Source organism: Crocodylus porosus, unplaced genomic scaffold, assembly GCF_001723895.1.
Source record: "Crocodylus porosus isolate Cpor-Errol unplaced genomic scaffold, CroPor_comp1, whole genome shotgun sequence".
Classification (NCBI taxonomy): domain Eukaryota; kingdom Metazoa; phylum Chordata; order Crocodylia; family Crocodylidae; genus Crocodylus; species Crocodylus porosus.
The window spans coordinates 75,941,330-75,955,407 of record NW_017728943.1 but is presented as its reverse complement, the minus strand read 5'-3'; the positions used below and the strand labels follow the sequence as shown (position 1 = coordinate 75,955,407).

At 44.9% G+C, this 14,078-nt stretch overlaps 1 protein-coding gene across 3 annotated transcripts in view; it reads right to left on the bottom strand.

Annotated features, from left to right (window-relative positions):
- Window positions 1-14,078, bottom strand: part of LOC109319816 — a 101,037-nt gene that overhangs the window by 43,872 nt on the left and 43,087 nt on the right. The window lies entirely within an intron of this gene.

The window sequence follows — 14,078 nt, the reverse complement described above, 5'->3', positions numbered from 1 at the left end:
AAGGACTTTTTGTTGTCCTTGATGCCTGAAGCTAGTTGGAGTTCAGTTGCAGCCTTGGCTTTCCTGGTTTGGTCCCTGCAGGACCAGACCAGCGCGGAGTAATGCCATATCAGAACAAACTACTCGCCCACCCAGTACAGTACCCTCCAGTCTAGTGGTCCATCTCAGATACAGTCTTTTGACAATGCCTAATGCCAAATGTTTGACAAGAATTTGCAAGACAAATGGGGATTTATGAGGATAAAGAAAACTTGTGGAAGAGTCTGCTCATAGTGAAAGTGTCTTCCTAATTCTGATCTCTTAGTTGTTGCCTTATGCTCTGAAGTGGGAGTTTATATTTCTTTTACAAGAAAAGCCGATCCTATGGTAAGTATGGATTGTCCTAATATCCATATCTGTTTTTATCGTATTTATCTATTTAGAGTTATAGAACTGATTTAAAAAGCACCCATCCAAGGCTTTAGCTGCCTTTGCCATATATCAAAAAAGCACTGGTCATCATATGGAACCACACACCTTTGCAGAAGATGCCTCTTACAGAAAGCAGTGATGGAGACAAAATAAATAGGCTTCCACACAACTCGAGTCCCAGCTCTATCTCTGTTGTCTATGAGGTAGCTCCAAGGCATTTGATGGTTGAATAACATTAGAATTAATCAAAACAGTTATGACGAAACCTTTTTTAGTTGGAAAATAGGGTTTTAGCAAAAACAAATGCTTCCTGAAAAACTAATTTCAATCATATTTTTCAATCAATTTTCCCAAAATGAAAAATCTAGGGAGAAATCTTCAATATTTTTAGTTTGGAAATAATGGATTTGTCCACTTTCTGATCATTTTCTACCACTTACTAGTTTGAAAAGTGTTACTGACTATTGAACATTGCCTTTTAAATGATATCAATATGAAAAAGTGGGGGTTTTTCCTTATTTTCTCACAAATGTTTTACCCTTCCCTCCTTTGTCCTGTACAAAACAGAACCAAAACACAGAGGAACCCTCCTGAAAACTATAAACCCAATTATTTTATTTTGTAAAACTGAAACAAAACATTTGCTTTATTGTTTCTGAAAAAACAACAAACTCCCATGGGGAAAGCCCAATTTTTGACCAAATCTTTCTGAACATTTCTTTTTCTGACAAAAATTTTGCTGGGAAAAAACCCTCTTTCCAACCAGTTCTAAATAATGTATTGCAGGTAAATCCACCTTTGCAACATTAGTACAAACACTACAACCTCTCAAAACCTGAAAAGGGAAGACAAAAATCCCACCCATCACTGCCACCAACATCAGCCCATAGCTGTCAGAACCCAGCTTTCTTCACCACATTAGTCCCCAGATACCTAGGAAAAGAGATGCATCTTTATGTCTGTTCTGTAAATTAAAGGAATTCAGTCTATTCTGGACCCAGAAAAAGTGCATTTTAAAATTCCAGAGTGTGTCATGGAGGCACTGTGAAGCCTGATTAGTTAATATTCAAAAAGTACAATTAGCTGCTTGCTTGCATCCATCCCTAGTGGATCTTAACACCTCTTTTATTATTCATCAAAGAGCTTGATTGTAGCTCCATGTATTAGCTCCTGCACCAGAAGCCTGACTTGGAACCACAGACTGTGGTGCTACTGGAGTCCCAAGGTTCCCAACCTAAAGGGACTCCTGCAGGGTTTTGTACAAACTGGGTGGAAGCAAACAAAGAGAACTGCTGAACTAACCCTGTGCCGTCCAACTAAGCAAGCAATTCTCTGGGAATTCCTATAAAAAGCACAGAGCTCCATTCCCAGTGCTGCTGCAAGGGAGTTATTGTAAGGTTGGTATTTACTGTGAGATTACTGCATTTTTTAAGACCCACCCCACCATGACTGTTCAGTAAAATGAAGTGTGGGGGCAGTGGGAACATAGTGGGACTGAATATCCTTTTACAACCAGGCTGCATGGGTGCAGGGAATGGCAAAGTGAGGAGTCATGTGGTCTCCGAGCATTTCATTCCCACCGCAAGCTTCTCCCATAAAACCACTGTGATCTCTCACGTTGTATCTTCCCACTGCCTGGGGGGACAGGGAGGTTCTTCTGAATCCAGAAGTCTCTGTGCTGTTTGGGTTCAATGGGACAAGCTGCAACAGGACAGAAATGGTCAGCAGCTGGGAGCTAGGACTCCTGAGTCCTAATCCTAGCAGAGCATGCTCTTATGAAAGGATGCCTGGGTGCTGGTCTCAGCTGTATTACCAACTGTGTGATTGTGGGCAAGATGCTTGATTTCTCCATACTTCTGTAAAATGGGGCCAATAATACACAGCCGTCTCTTGAGGATGCTTGCACTCTGAGTTCGACAGCTGAAAGGAGCAAAGTCTTGTAAGGAAGCCCAATCTGTTCTCAAAAGGCAGTTCTGAGCAGATTTGACTGGCTCAGGTGGTCCCACTCATAAGCGCCCCGTCTTACTCCATCCGGGCACTTATGGGTATGCTGATGCCACAGTGGCAAAGAGATCAGTCACACCACCAAGAAAACAATTCCCACCCACCTGCTCTGGCTTCACGCACTACATCTCTGGGGATGACCCGTGCCACTGCTCTTGAATGTGTCAGACTCCCGGGTCTAAAGTACAGTGCCAGGGATACCCAGGAGAGCATGCTTACCACCTCATTGCTGGACACGCTGGGAGCAGGTGGGCAGTGCGACTTAGCACTACCTCCACAGTGTAGACCCACCCTATCTAGAGACACTGTTCCCACTAGCCAACTTCAGATCAGCACAGGGGACACCTAGGACCCTGATGTTTGGCCTCCAACCAACACTGGGCACAGAAATGTCTGAGGAGAACTAAGACCTCTGCAGATACCGAACCACTTGAATAAGCACCTGAATAAATATTGCATATTTTAATGAACTGACTTGAAAGTGGGTGTGGGTGGATGGACGGACGCTACTGAATTGAATCAGGACTACTGAGTTAGAGCATATGCCCTCTGTTGTTCACAGACAATGGAGCCCCATGGCTCTCAGCCTGTCGTCTTAAGGTCTGTTTTCCTGACCTCTGATCATGCGCGTGGCTCTTCTCTGGACTGATCAGAGGTCAGGAAAGCAGACCTTACGATGACAGGCTGAGAGCCATGGGGCTCTTTAGCCTGGAAAAGCGCGGGCTCGGGGGTGACCTGATGGCCACCTATAAGTTTATCGGGGTGACCACCAGGATCTGGGGGAACGTTTGTTCACCAGAGCGCCCCAAGGGATGACGAGGTCGAACGGTCACAAACTCCTGCAAGACCGTTTCAGGCTGGACATAAGGAAGAATTTCTTTACTGTCCGAGCCCCCAAGGTCTGGAACAGCCTGCCATCAGAGGTGGTTCAAGCACCTACATTGAACACCTTCAAGAACAAATTGGATGCTTATCTTGCTGGGATCCTATGACCCCAGCTGACTTCCTGCCCTTTGGGCAGGGGGCTGGACTCGATCTTCTGAGGTCCCTTCCAGCCCAAATGTCTATGAAATCTATGAGATTCTCCTTGTGGAAGTGGGAGGACTAACCATTCACACTAAATCCCAGTAATTACCATGATGTTCCGACTAGCCACAGTGAAACAAGTACAGTGACAGCCTTGATGTTCTTAGACAGCCATAAATTTGTGTCATTTGATCCTGATCTCTCTGGTTTACTGCCAGTCGGACTTCCTTCAGGTACAGGAGTAAAATCTAGAGATGAAAGGACCTCAAGTGGGCCCCAAATCTCAGGAGAGACGCTTCTCTAAAATTACCAGAATTCCCTGCTAAGCTTCTGCTGAGAATAAGGCAAGAGTAAGTGTGTCGCGGTGCTTCATCTCTACTGTGAGATCCTGGTGGTGCAGAGGGCATGAAATGGGGGGGAGGGTCAAGTTATCATTTTTACACCTTGAAAAAGGTTGGGCCCAGTTTTTTCAGTCAATTATATCACTCGTTGCAGTGCTCCCAACAAGCTCCTATCACCATCACTGCCAGGCAGGGTCCAGCACCCTAGAACAGTAGAGCCACCATTTAAGAAACAACATCCAGCATCTTTACATGGTTTTACATCCCCCTAGTTCCCTTTTCCAGGATCAGTTCACTGCCAAGCCTGAGCACTGACTTTAAAATTAGGAAGCTAAAACATGCTGCTGCCTAGCAACAATGCAGGGAGTTTCCAAGGCAGACTGTTCTCATCCTGGCTCTCCGGAGCTTTCCATGTCTCACCCCAGCTCTGAGAAGCAGCAGCTCATTAATTCAAAGGCATATAGGTACAGACATGAACATTCATTCGGCTGTGTAACATATAGTAACCTAAAGCCAGGAAAACAAGCCCAACGAAGCCAGGGGGAACAGGCCTAGCAAAAAGGAGGCACACCAAATTTAGCATCCATTGTGTTAGCCCTGCTATTAACCCTACCGAGGGAGTATTCATTTCCTATGGTGTAACTGGGGAAGCTGAGGCACACCGAAAGGAGAAGTGACTTGTGTTCAGTTATGAGGCATATCAGTGGCAGAGCTGGGATAAAATACAGCATCCTGGTTCTAAGGCCTGCCTTTTGATGCAAGCCCATCCTTCTTCCATTTGCAGAAAGGGAATGGAATACAAAGTGGCACCTGTCCTAATCCCAGCCCCCTCATTTCAACTAGAAAATCCCTCCTGTTGGCTTCAAATTAGCTGCATGCTTTACAACCAGAACTACAGTTACCAGCACGATAGAAAGTACTGTGTCATGCTGGTGGCTGCTGCTCCAAAGGGGGAAACAAAACAATGGAAGGAAAGTTTCAAAAGTCTCTGAGGCCGGCTCTGAAGGTAAGACTGGGTCAGCCACCTCAGGGTTAAAATTTCCACGCACAGCAGTATCAGTTTAGTCTCAGAAATCCTCCCACCAACTCCACCTCCTACATGAGACCACTCTATGCTCAAAGCCTAGCAACTCCCTCTATCCCAGATCGGGATTTAAAGGAAAATAGCAGCAATGCAATATAATCATTAAGAGCGGGACATATTTCCTTAATATAACACTGCAACTAGCCAGTGGTCAGCTAGTTTTGTTATATCACAGATATTCAAAATGTCGTGTGGACAACAGAAGCACATCCCTGCTCCCACAGCATGAGCCTTTACAGACCTGAGCTACTGGAGAAGTCCTAGCGAGGCAGCAGCTATAGCCGTAGACAGCCCACAAAACACAGCTAAACAGCTTTGACCTCCACAGAAGTCAAAGGTATACATTTATTGCTACAGACATACATACCAACTATAAGCTTGTCATTTCACTACAATCTAACCAACAAAAAATACGGACACCCCTAAATTAAGGTTCCAATGATAATTAGCATGAATGTTCAAATATAGTCATTTAAAAACACATTTGTTTTTAAAAAGCAAGCTTGTAAAATGATGGCAACAAACAGTTAAAGGAAGGCTGCAGGGGTTAATAATATTCCAATACACTCGCAGTTTAGACATCCTATAAACAAATGTACAAGTGTAAAATATCACACTGCACATTCAAAACCAGCCTTCGCTTCAGGCCCACTTGACAACAGCCTCACATTTTTATACATAAAACCATTTTTAGAAAACCTTGTCTTGGTTTCAGTATCCCAACAACTCAAAACAAAACCAAATAAAAGGCTATATCGTGCTGCTTGTTTTTCAGCCAAGGGCTCGTCTGCGCACAAAAGTTGTATACTATTTAATGAAAATTTGCTTTTCAATCACTTTACTTAAAATGATACAAACTTCCCTGGGCATGCTTAATCCAATTTAATTATAATTTTATCACTTTAATTTAAATCAGCAAAGGATTAAGTTACCCTGAAATTATACAAACTAAGCTTGTTCCAATTTAAGAATGGTTTGTGCCAGTTTCATGAAAACTGTTTAAATAAAACAACGCCTTTAACAAAAGCAGCAAAACACTGTGTGTAGCCTAGACCTTTGACATGACATCAGGAATGTCCGGTTTGCATTTCCTCAGTTTTGTGAAAGGCTCTCTGAGAAGACTGCTGGCCTTTCATGGATGGCATTAGGGTGTTTGTTGGGTGTTGGAGTTAACTAGTGTTTGCCAGGAACCACAGAATTTTAAGTCACCTGAACAGAAGTCGCTTCTTCTTGGCTTCTATTAGGGTTTGGTTTTCATACTGTCAATGCATCTAAACACCTACCACTTCTCCAGTGGTCCACAGAATCTTTCAGGAAATAAGGCAGGTGAGGCCTGAATTTCTAGTGTAAAACTATATACAGAACAAAATATGATTTTAAAAAGACATACAAAGGAGACACATGCAAATCACACATGCTGCCACCCTTATTTGTCCTGCTTTCTTCCTGTGCCCACTGTAGGGGTTGCCTTTGTCTGTCTGTCTGATTATCCAATGTTCTGTGGCTGTAGTGTACAAGAGGGGCTGGCATGGATCTTGTGATAGACCCTTTGGACAAATGTTTAGTATGTAGATGCCCTGAGAGTGCAGGGACAAGTCTTGGTGATTGGGGTGGTCCTTTCCCATCCTAGTTTCTTAGATAACCCAGCATCCACGGAACATTATACAAGAAGTGGCAATTGTACTTTTTAAACCGTAGCAGAAACTCTCACCTGCAGAGAGGTGGGAATCATAGATGTTTATTTGGGTCAGGAGAGACCTTAGCAGATCGAGTCCAACCCCCTGCCCTGGGCAGGAAAGAGCGCTAGGGTTAGATGGCCCCAGCCAGGTGCCTGTCCAGCCTCCTCTTGAAGACCCCCAAGGTAGGGGAGAGCACCACCTCCCTTGGGAGCCCATTCCAGATTCTGGCAACCCTTACTGTGAAGTTCTTCCTGATGTCTACCCTGAATCTGCTGTCAGTTTGTGGCCACTGTTCCTAGTTACCCCAAGGGGCACACTGGTAAACAGAGCATCTCCTATTCCTTGCTGTCCCCCCTGATTAATTTGTAGGCAACCACAAGATCACCTCGCAGCCTTCTCTTGCACAGGCAGCCCTCAGTCTCCCCTCTTATGGATGATGTCAGGGTGAAAGGGAAAGCAAAACACCAGCTAGGCAAGAGAGAGGTGTAGATAGATACAGCAAGCCAGTGGCTTAACAAAAAGTTTTCTATGGGGACCTCTAGCGCAACAGCCCGAAGTAATGCAGCCGTTACCCACTAATAGCTCCTTGGTAGCTGATGTGAAAGGAGCTGGGCCTCTGCCTCCACAGTGTGGGTGTCCACATCACAACCATGACAGTGCCTAATTGCTCCCTTTTCAGCAGTGCTACTGGAGAAGCAAAGGACTGAATGGGGTCACCGAGATGGAGCTCTCCTCTTGGCCTACCACAGGGAGGAGGCAGCTGCTGCAATATGGTGGGAGAAGCTCTCCTTGCCCAGGGTTCAAGTTCCCAGGGCTGTCCTTTTCAGTAACACCAATCTGCTTCACAAACAAGAGCTTCAGCTGCCAGACTGAGGCAGGCAGCATGCACCAAGGTGACACTTCCTCGAGGGCAAAGACACAGCGTCCCCTCATTGTATCTGCAGGCATTCCAGGAGAGCAGGGGCCTGACTGGTCCCCTTCACCCTTACCCCAGGAATGCCATGAAGACACAGTCGTTGGAGTGGGAACAGCAACCTACCAAACAAGAGCCCCCTCCAAGAAACAAAGAGAATCCCTCCTGCCCCCTGCAATTGTTGTGTCTGGCACAGCGTGCTGAGGGTTAAGGCCTATGCAGGAGCAGGGAGCAGCTGCAGCGTGGTGGACAGATGAGGTCAGGCCACAGCACAAAGTGGCTATTGTAAAGCGTGCTGCTGCTACAGCCTTCTGCTTGACCGAGTTCCACCTACACCTCACCGCGTGGCATGAGGCAGGCTGGCGTGGGGGTTGGGAGAGACAGGATGCCCGCATCATTTATGCAAAAAGAGGGATGGCAGCAGCCTCACTCCATCACCAATACAGGGGATTTCAGCAGGACTCTGTTTAAAATAAGAACAAAAAAAAAGATTTTGAGGGGAAGGGAATTGTCCACGTCCCATGACCAAGGACAGCCACAGATCCTCTTACAAATGCACCATATTGGACTGCCACTTCACACTCACTCCCACGCCACACTTACTGGGCGCTAAATACCTGTGATGTAGCTGCTTTTAGGCACACACTCAGGCAGCCAAGTACCACACTCAGGCTCTCTCAGTCTCATGCACTCAGATTAGAGTGGCTACATCAAAAGTTTCAGCACATCTTGCATGAGAAGCAGAAACGAGCAGTAAGGATAAAGCTTCATGGAGGTGGTGCCTGGCATTATCTAATAAGGTGTAAGTAAACATGCTCAGAGTTCAGCCTCAGACCTGGATCTTTCTGATTCTCTTTTCCTTGCGACTCCAAAGTTTCTCCATAAGGAGACCTTGGGGCCTAGTTACCAGAACAGCTTACAGTCACTTAGGCCACAGCAAAGACACAGAGCTACCAAATAAGAGTGGCAGTAGTTCACACCAGCTTTGCCCTGGCATAAATGACTGTACAGGGAAGCGGAGTATCAGGCCCCAGGTCTGTCTTCATCTCACTCACTTGCTCATCTCTCACAGCCATAAGCTGAATGAAATTTCTCATGAGCCTGGGAATGACAAGCAATTTCCTCGCATTTTCAAGGAATCTTTAATACTGCAGCGTGGAGCAATGTTGTGAGTGTATAGGCATTCTTGGCTTGGCTTTAATGAAGAGTCTATAATGCAAAATAAAAGGCGTGAGAAAGGAGAATAAAAAGTCAGATCTTGATCTCCACTTCACTGGTGTAAACCTGGGAGAAAATTCTACTGACTGTATTTACACCAGGTTATTAGGATCCAAATCAAACTCAGATTAAGAAAAATAAATGCAGATGAAATTGCTTCTTTACCCTCCGAGCCAGAAAACTGTTGTATTAATTTTCAAGATACATCCAAGCTTTGCTCAACACAGGCCATGTCTACATGAGATGCTGACTGCACAGTAGTCTGTGGCTACTGCGCAGTAGCATCACATGGCAGGAAGCATGACATGTTGCTACTGCGCAGTAGTCACAAGCAACTACTCAGTCCGCATCACGAAAAAGCTGTTCCTCGGCATGACTGCACAGTAACTCCAGTTACTGCATAGTCATTTAGTACTTGTTTATATAACTACTAAATGACTGGGCAGTAATGACTGTGCAGGGTCTTGTGTAAAGGCAGCCACAGACACCAAAGTGTATTTATTGCTACCTCCCTGCACTAGAGGTGAGCTTTACAATACTTTTCCCACTCCTGAATTCTCAGGACTGCCCTAATCTATGCTAGGATGCCTATGCTCTCTAGCACTATTTCTAATATTGGGAAAAGCCAGAGTTCAGTGGCACGTAACTGCCTGATGAAAGGTAGTTGCAAAAATGCATGGCACAGATCCCCTACATGCTGTTCTACTCTAGACAGGTGCCTTCCTACACTAGAGGAACTCCCCACCAGCTGGATACACTGGCTTTATGACGAAAAGCAAGAACAAATCAGGTCCAATTCTGGGTATGTCTACAAGAGATGCTTTATTTTGCAGCAGACTAATTTGCTGTGTAGTAAGACATCACTATCTACCTGTGCAAGGCAATTAGGATGCATTAGACTACTTTATTGGGCTGCTGATCAGATCAGTCCCATCAGATACAAGTAGTATCCAGCAGCGCAGTATATTACTGCGCTTAAACACATGGGTTGATGGTGACTTTGGGATTAGTTTACTCCAGCTCAAATTAAATCAGAGTATATTCAATCACATTAACTGCATGTGTAGACATGCCCACTGAGATTTGGGTCCCTGTCTGGTGTTAACACTGCAAATCAGTATTAAGATGCACTGTATCTCCAATATGATGTCTCTTCTACCCAGCTCTGGAGTCTGGAAATTAAAGATTCTCTTGAATTTCCTAAAGAGTATGGACTAATTCAGGTTTGCTGGCCAAAATCCCCTTGCCCAGGGTGCATAGGAGCTATTAATAAGGAGCTATTGAGAAGACCACAGAGGAGTCATCCCACTAGTAATCTTAGTGAAAAATACATTGGCAAAGAGCCTGTAAATTGGAGTAACACAAATTGCAGTGCTTTGGATCTCTCTTGTGGAATACTGTCAAACTTCTTTAAGACAGTATCTCCATTTCAGGTATGTATTGTTATTTATGCCTTTTCTACCATGCATCTGAACACCTCGAAACCATTGTGAAAGTCAGCCACACAACACCTGCATAAGGGAGGGAAGTATCACCATCCCCTTTCCTGGATGGGGTTACTGAGATATGGAGAGATTTTCCATTAGAGCTGGGCATGCCAGGCATGGTCTACACTTACCAACGCTGGCAGCAGACAACAACTGCCACAGCCAAGCTGCCAAAGCCTGGGCATATCAACGCACTGCTGACAAATCCACACAGCTGCACTGCAACAGCTTAGCCAGCAGGCCACAAAGTGCACTTTAGAAAGACACCAGCTGCTGAAGGACTGTGATGACTAGCAGAAGATGGATGAGTGTTGGCCTGCACCTTCTGCCAGCTACCAGATGGCAGAAGAAGCTTTCCTTTCAGTCAGATCAGTACTGGTAGGAAGAAAGGACTCTGCCCATCCCAGCTCTGAACAGGGATAACAGAGCTTGAGTTTTGTCAGCCAAAAAATAAAGTGTAGACCAGGCCTCAGCTTCCAGGTGGCATCTTGCATATGTTTTTCAGGAGGAACTGAGATCCTAGCATTGTCCATGAATCTGATTAGAATTGTAGGGGCTTGAGTGAAGTTATGCACTCAAAAATAAGAGGCCATTTATGAAAAATTGAGTGTATATGACTTGCCCAAGACCAGGAGCAGTGTGAGGATTTTTGCTGCACAAGGCAAACAAAATGTTGCTGTCCTCCCTTGTAATCGTATGTGGGACCTAGCAAGGATGGGCACCAGAGAGAGTACCAGACAGCTCAGCAGTACCAAATCTGCCCTGCTTGCTTTTGCATGTTCCCAGACTCTCAAGGCAGCCCCCAGTGTGTGCATGTGCGCACACCGTTTTTACCTTCCTCCCGTGTGCTGCCTGGCTGATTATCCAGCTCTGCTCAAGGTCAAATAATGAGTCAATGGCAGAGCAGTGGAGCAACTGCTTTGCCGCATATGAAACTGTAGAGAAAAGGAAAAGAAGAAAACAAACCCACCCTGATAGTCATTAGTCACATCACTTCATAAGCCACAGTAAGGGGCTTAGGTATTATATTGATAAGGACAGTGTAAGAAGCTACACAACATACTAAAATGCTGCTTTCCTACATCACAAGTCACTACGTTAACTCCAAGGTCACTTCTGCAAGGCACTACTCTATACATGACGGCACTACTCTATGCATGACAGCAAGCCAGTTGCATCTTGCAAAATGAAGATGGCATATGCAGAGGTAGCAGAACTTGCCAGTAACCTAGGGTTTTGAGCCACCCTCAGTCAGGAAGGTCTGCAAAGTGGGAGTGCTTCTGGATCTCATTACCCCTAGCATCCAGTGATATCTTGCAAGGCACACACTGTTCTACTGCAGTTTACTGTGTATGGAGTCTCCTTGAAGATCAGAGTTCTAGGTGCTTAGCACCTCTGAAAAAAAATCATACCCCCCAGGGATCAGTGAAGTTAGGCACTCAAAAATCAAAGGCTAATGCTGTTACAGTTACCAATTTGCACAGTTATGACCTAGGGCAGGGATGGCCAACCCATGGCATGCATACCACAAGTGGTATGTGCAGCCGCTTTGTTTGGCATGCAGTATATCTGGCAGACAGCATGGAGAATAATGCAGATAAGGCAGGGAGGAGAGAAGAGCAATGGATCTGGTAGGAAAGAGAAAACAGAAGAATAGAACAGGAAGGCAGGAGAGAGCAGAGCAATGGATCAAGCAGAAGGGAATCAGACTGGCATCCGGGGAGGGGATGGGGCTTTCTTTGTGACATACAGGCCAAACAAAGTTGACCTCAACTGATTTAGGGAATAGTTTTCAATACATGAGAGGGTGACTCTGAATCTGTATTGATTCTGGGTTGTCTTTATGACATATGTTCTATAAATTATTTTGGATCCTTACGTACAGCCCATCGCCCTACACACAGCTGAAACAGACAGGATGAGCAATGATGCCTCCACTACTAACAGCCCTCAGATTTGTATTCTCAGGATAGGGACAGGACATTCTGGCTAGAGAGTCCTCAGCTCACTTCCACGCTGGTCTGACAGCCTAAATCCATTGATCTACAAGGCATGTCATATGATCCATCCGTTTTCTCTCTGTTTGATCCTAAAGCTCCTACTTAGTTTTCTCTAAGACCTTAAACAAACAAACCCCCATTTGCATATGGAAGTAGACCCGTTTCAAAATTCATGCACCTGCAAGGTGAAAAAATAATATTTGGGAAAGGATTCATCAAATCCCTTTCACCTTTGCTCATCAGATCCAAATTAGTCACAGCTCAGACAATTCTCCTCTTCCCAAGACCCTACCAAAATACAGAGAGTTCTAGGTTTAAAGCCAGCAGCATAGAATGGGCTCGTGGGAAAAAGCTTACAGGTTTTTAATTAATGTTTTCTCCCCTGATTCACAGTCCTAGCCCCAGTGCTGTACCTAGGGAATGTCCAGACTCTTATCTGATATCTCTGTGCTTAATCTCACTTTTGCATTTACAGCCAGAGACCATCAGTAATATTACCTGGCCAAGTTGTGATTTAGATGGTTGTTTATAGAAGTTACATTTTTCTTCTAGGTTTAATTCAGACTACAGCCATCACTGTATATACATGGACATCTGCAGTCCGAATTAAAATTGGCTCCAATCCAAATTAAATAATCCTCATTGAATGCATAGTCTGAAGTAGGCAGTTTAAACTGTATTAATTAGCATGTATATACCACATTTCTTTTAGGAAAAACCGTCCTTGAGAACCTGGCAGATAAGCATTGCAAATATCGGTCCCTGCAAGGGAAACGCAATTTGGTTTTTGCAACACAGAGGCTATCAGAAAAAAAGTAACACTATTACAAAGTCAAATGTGCCAACAACACTTCACCATAACTAATTATCAGTATCCTGGCTAAGCCCCCAACCCTGGCCAAGCACACAGGCTACTGGTCTGGGGAGAAGGGGATAAACCCTCTTGCAACACATTGGCTGAGATGGTCATCAACACTCAAATCAATTGCACCCAAAGGGCTTGTCCAACAGCACTTTGGATAACTGTCAGTAGGTTTGGAACAATATAACAATACTTAAACAGGCTTATTATTGCCTCCTAACTACTTCCAACTGGAAGTGCTAAGCGTATAAGCCCAGACCCAGATGCTGCACATTGGACCTGTTAAGGGGTTAATGGTCGATGATTATCTATTACTCTTTAATTCGAATTGAAATTTGATTCGATCTGTGTGACATGAATCAGTTAACACGGTTTAGAAAATGGTGAGCATGTCTACAAACAGCCAATGTGGGCTGCAATCCTCCCATCATTTTTTTTTTTTTTGCTATTGGCACTGCCATTATGACAACAGGGATTCATCCCCTTCACCATTTTACCGCTCCTTTTGAAATGCCACTGCATCCCTGCAGAAGGGAGGACATTCTAAGGCGTATCCTACTCACAAGGCCCAAAATGGGCCCACCCAACATGTTTGGGTTGTTGGTTACATGAGCCCAGGGACAGAACTACAGTGTCAGCACAAATGCTCCCCTGGCAGTGTTCTCAGGTCTGGTGCCCATGGTACCTCCAGGCCCTGGAAGAGAGCGAAACCAGAGTATGGACCTCCTTCTCATGTCCATAGTGACCTTTTATATGGCCATCAAGAGGAGAAGAATTCAGAACTCCTGCTCTGGGGCCAACAGGCGCTTACCTAAATAAGATGTCTAAATAAGTTAAAGGGAAAGCTTATTTAGGTGTCAAGGCCAGCACGGCCAGCATATATATCCTGGACCAGGCTCTGCCCAGCAGAAAGAAGGGGATGTGCACACAGAGTAGGCAAACAACCCCAGTCAATAAAAAACAGAGATTCGAATCTATTAAATTGATTGCAGCCATGACTTGTGTTTTCTGAATGATTACGAGTAGCATTACTGAGTAGCTTTGTTTAATGGG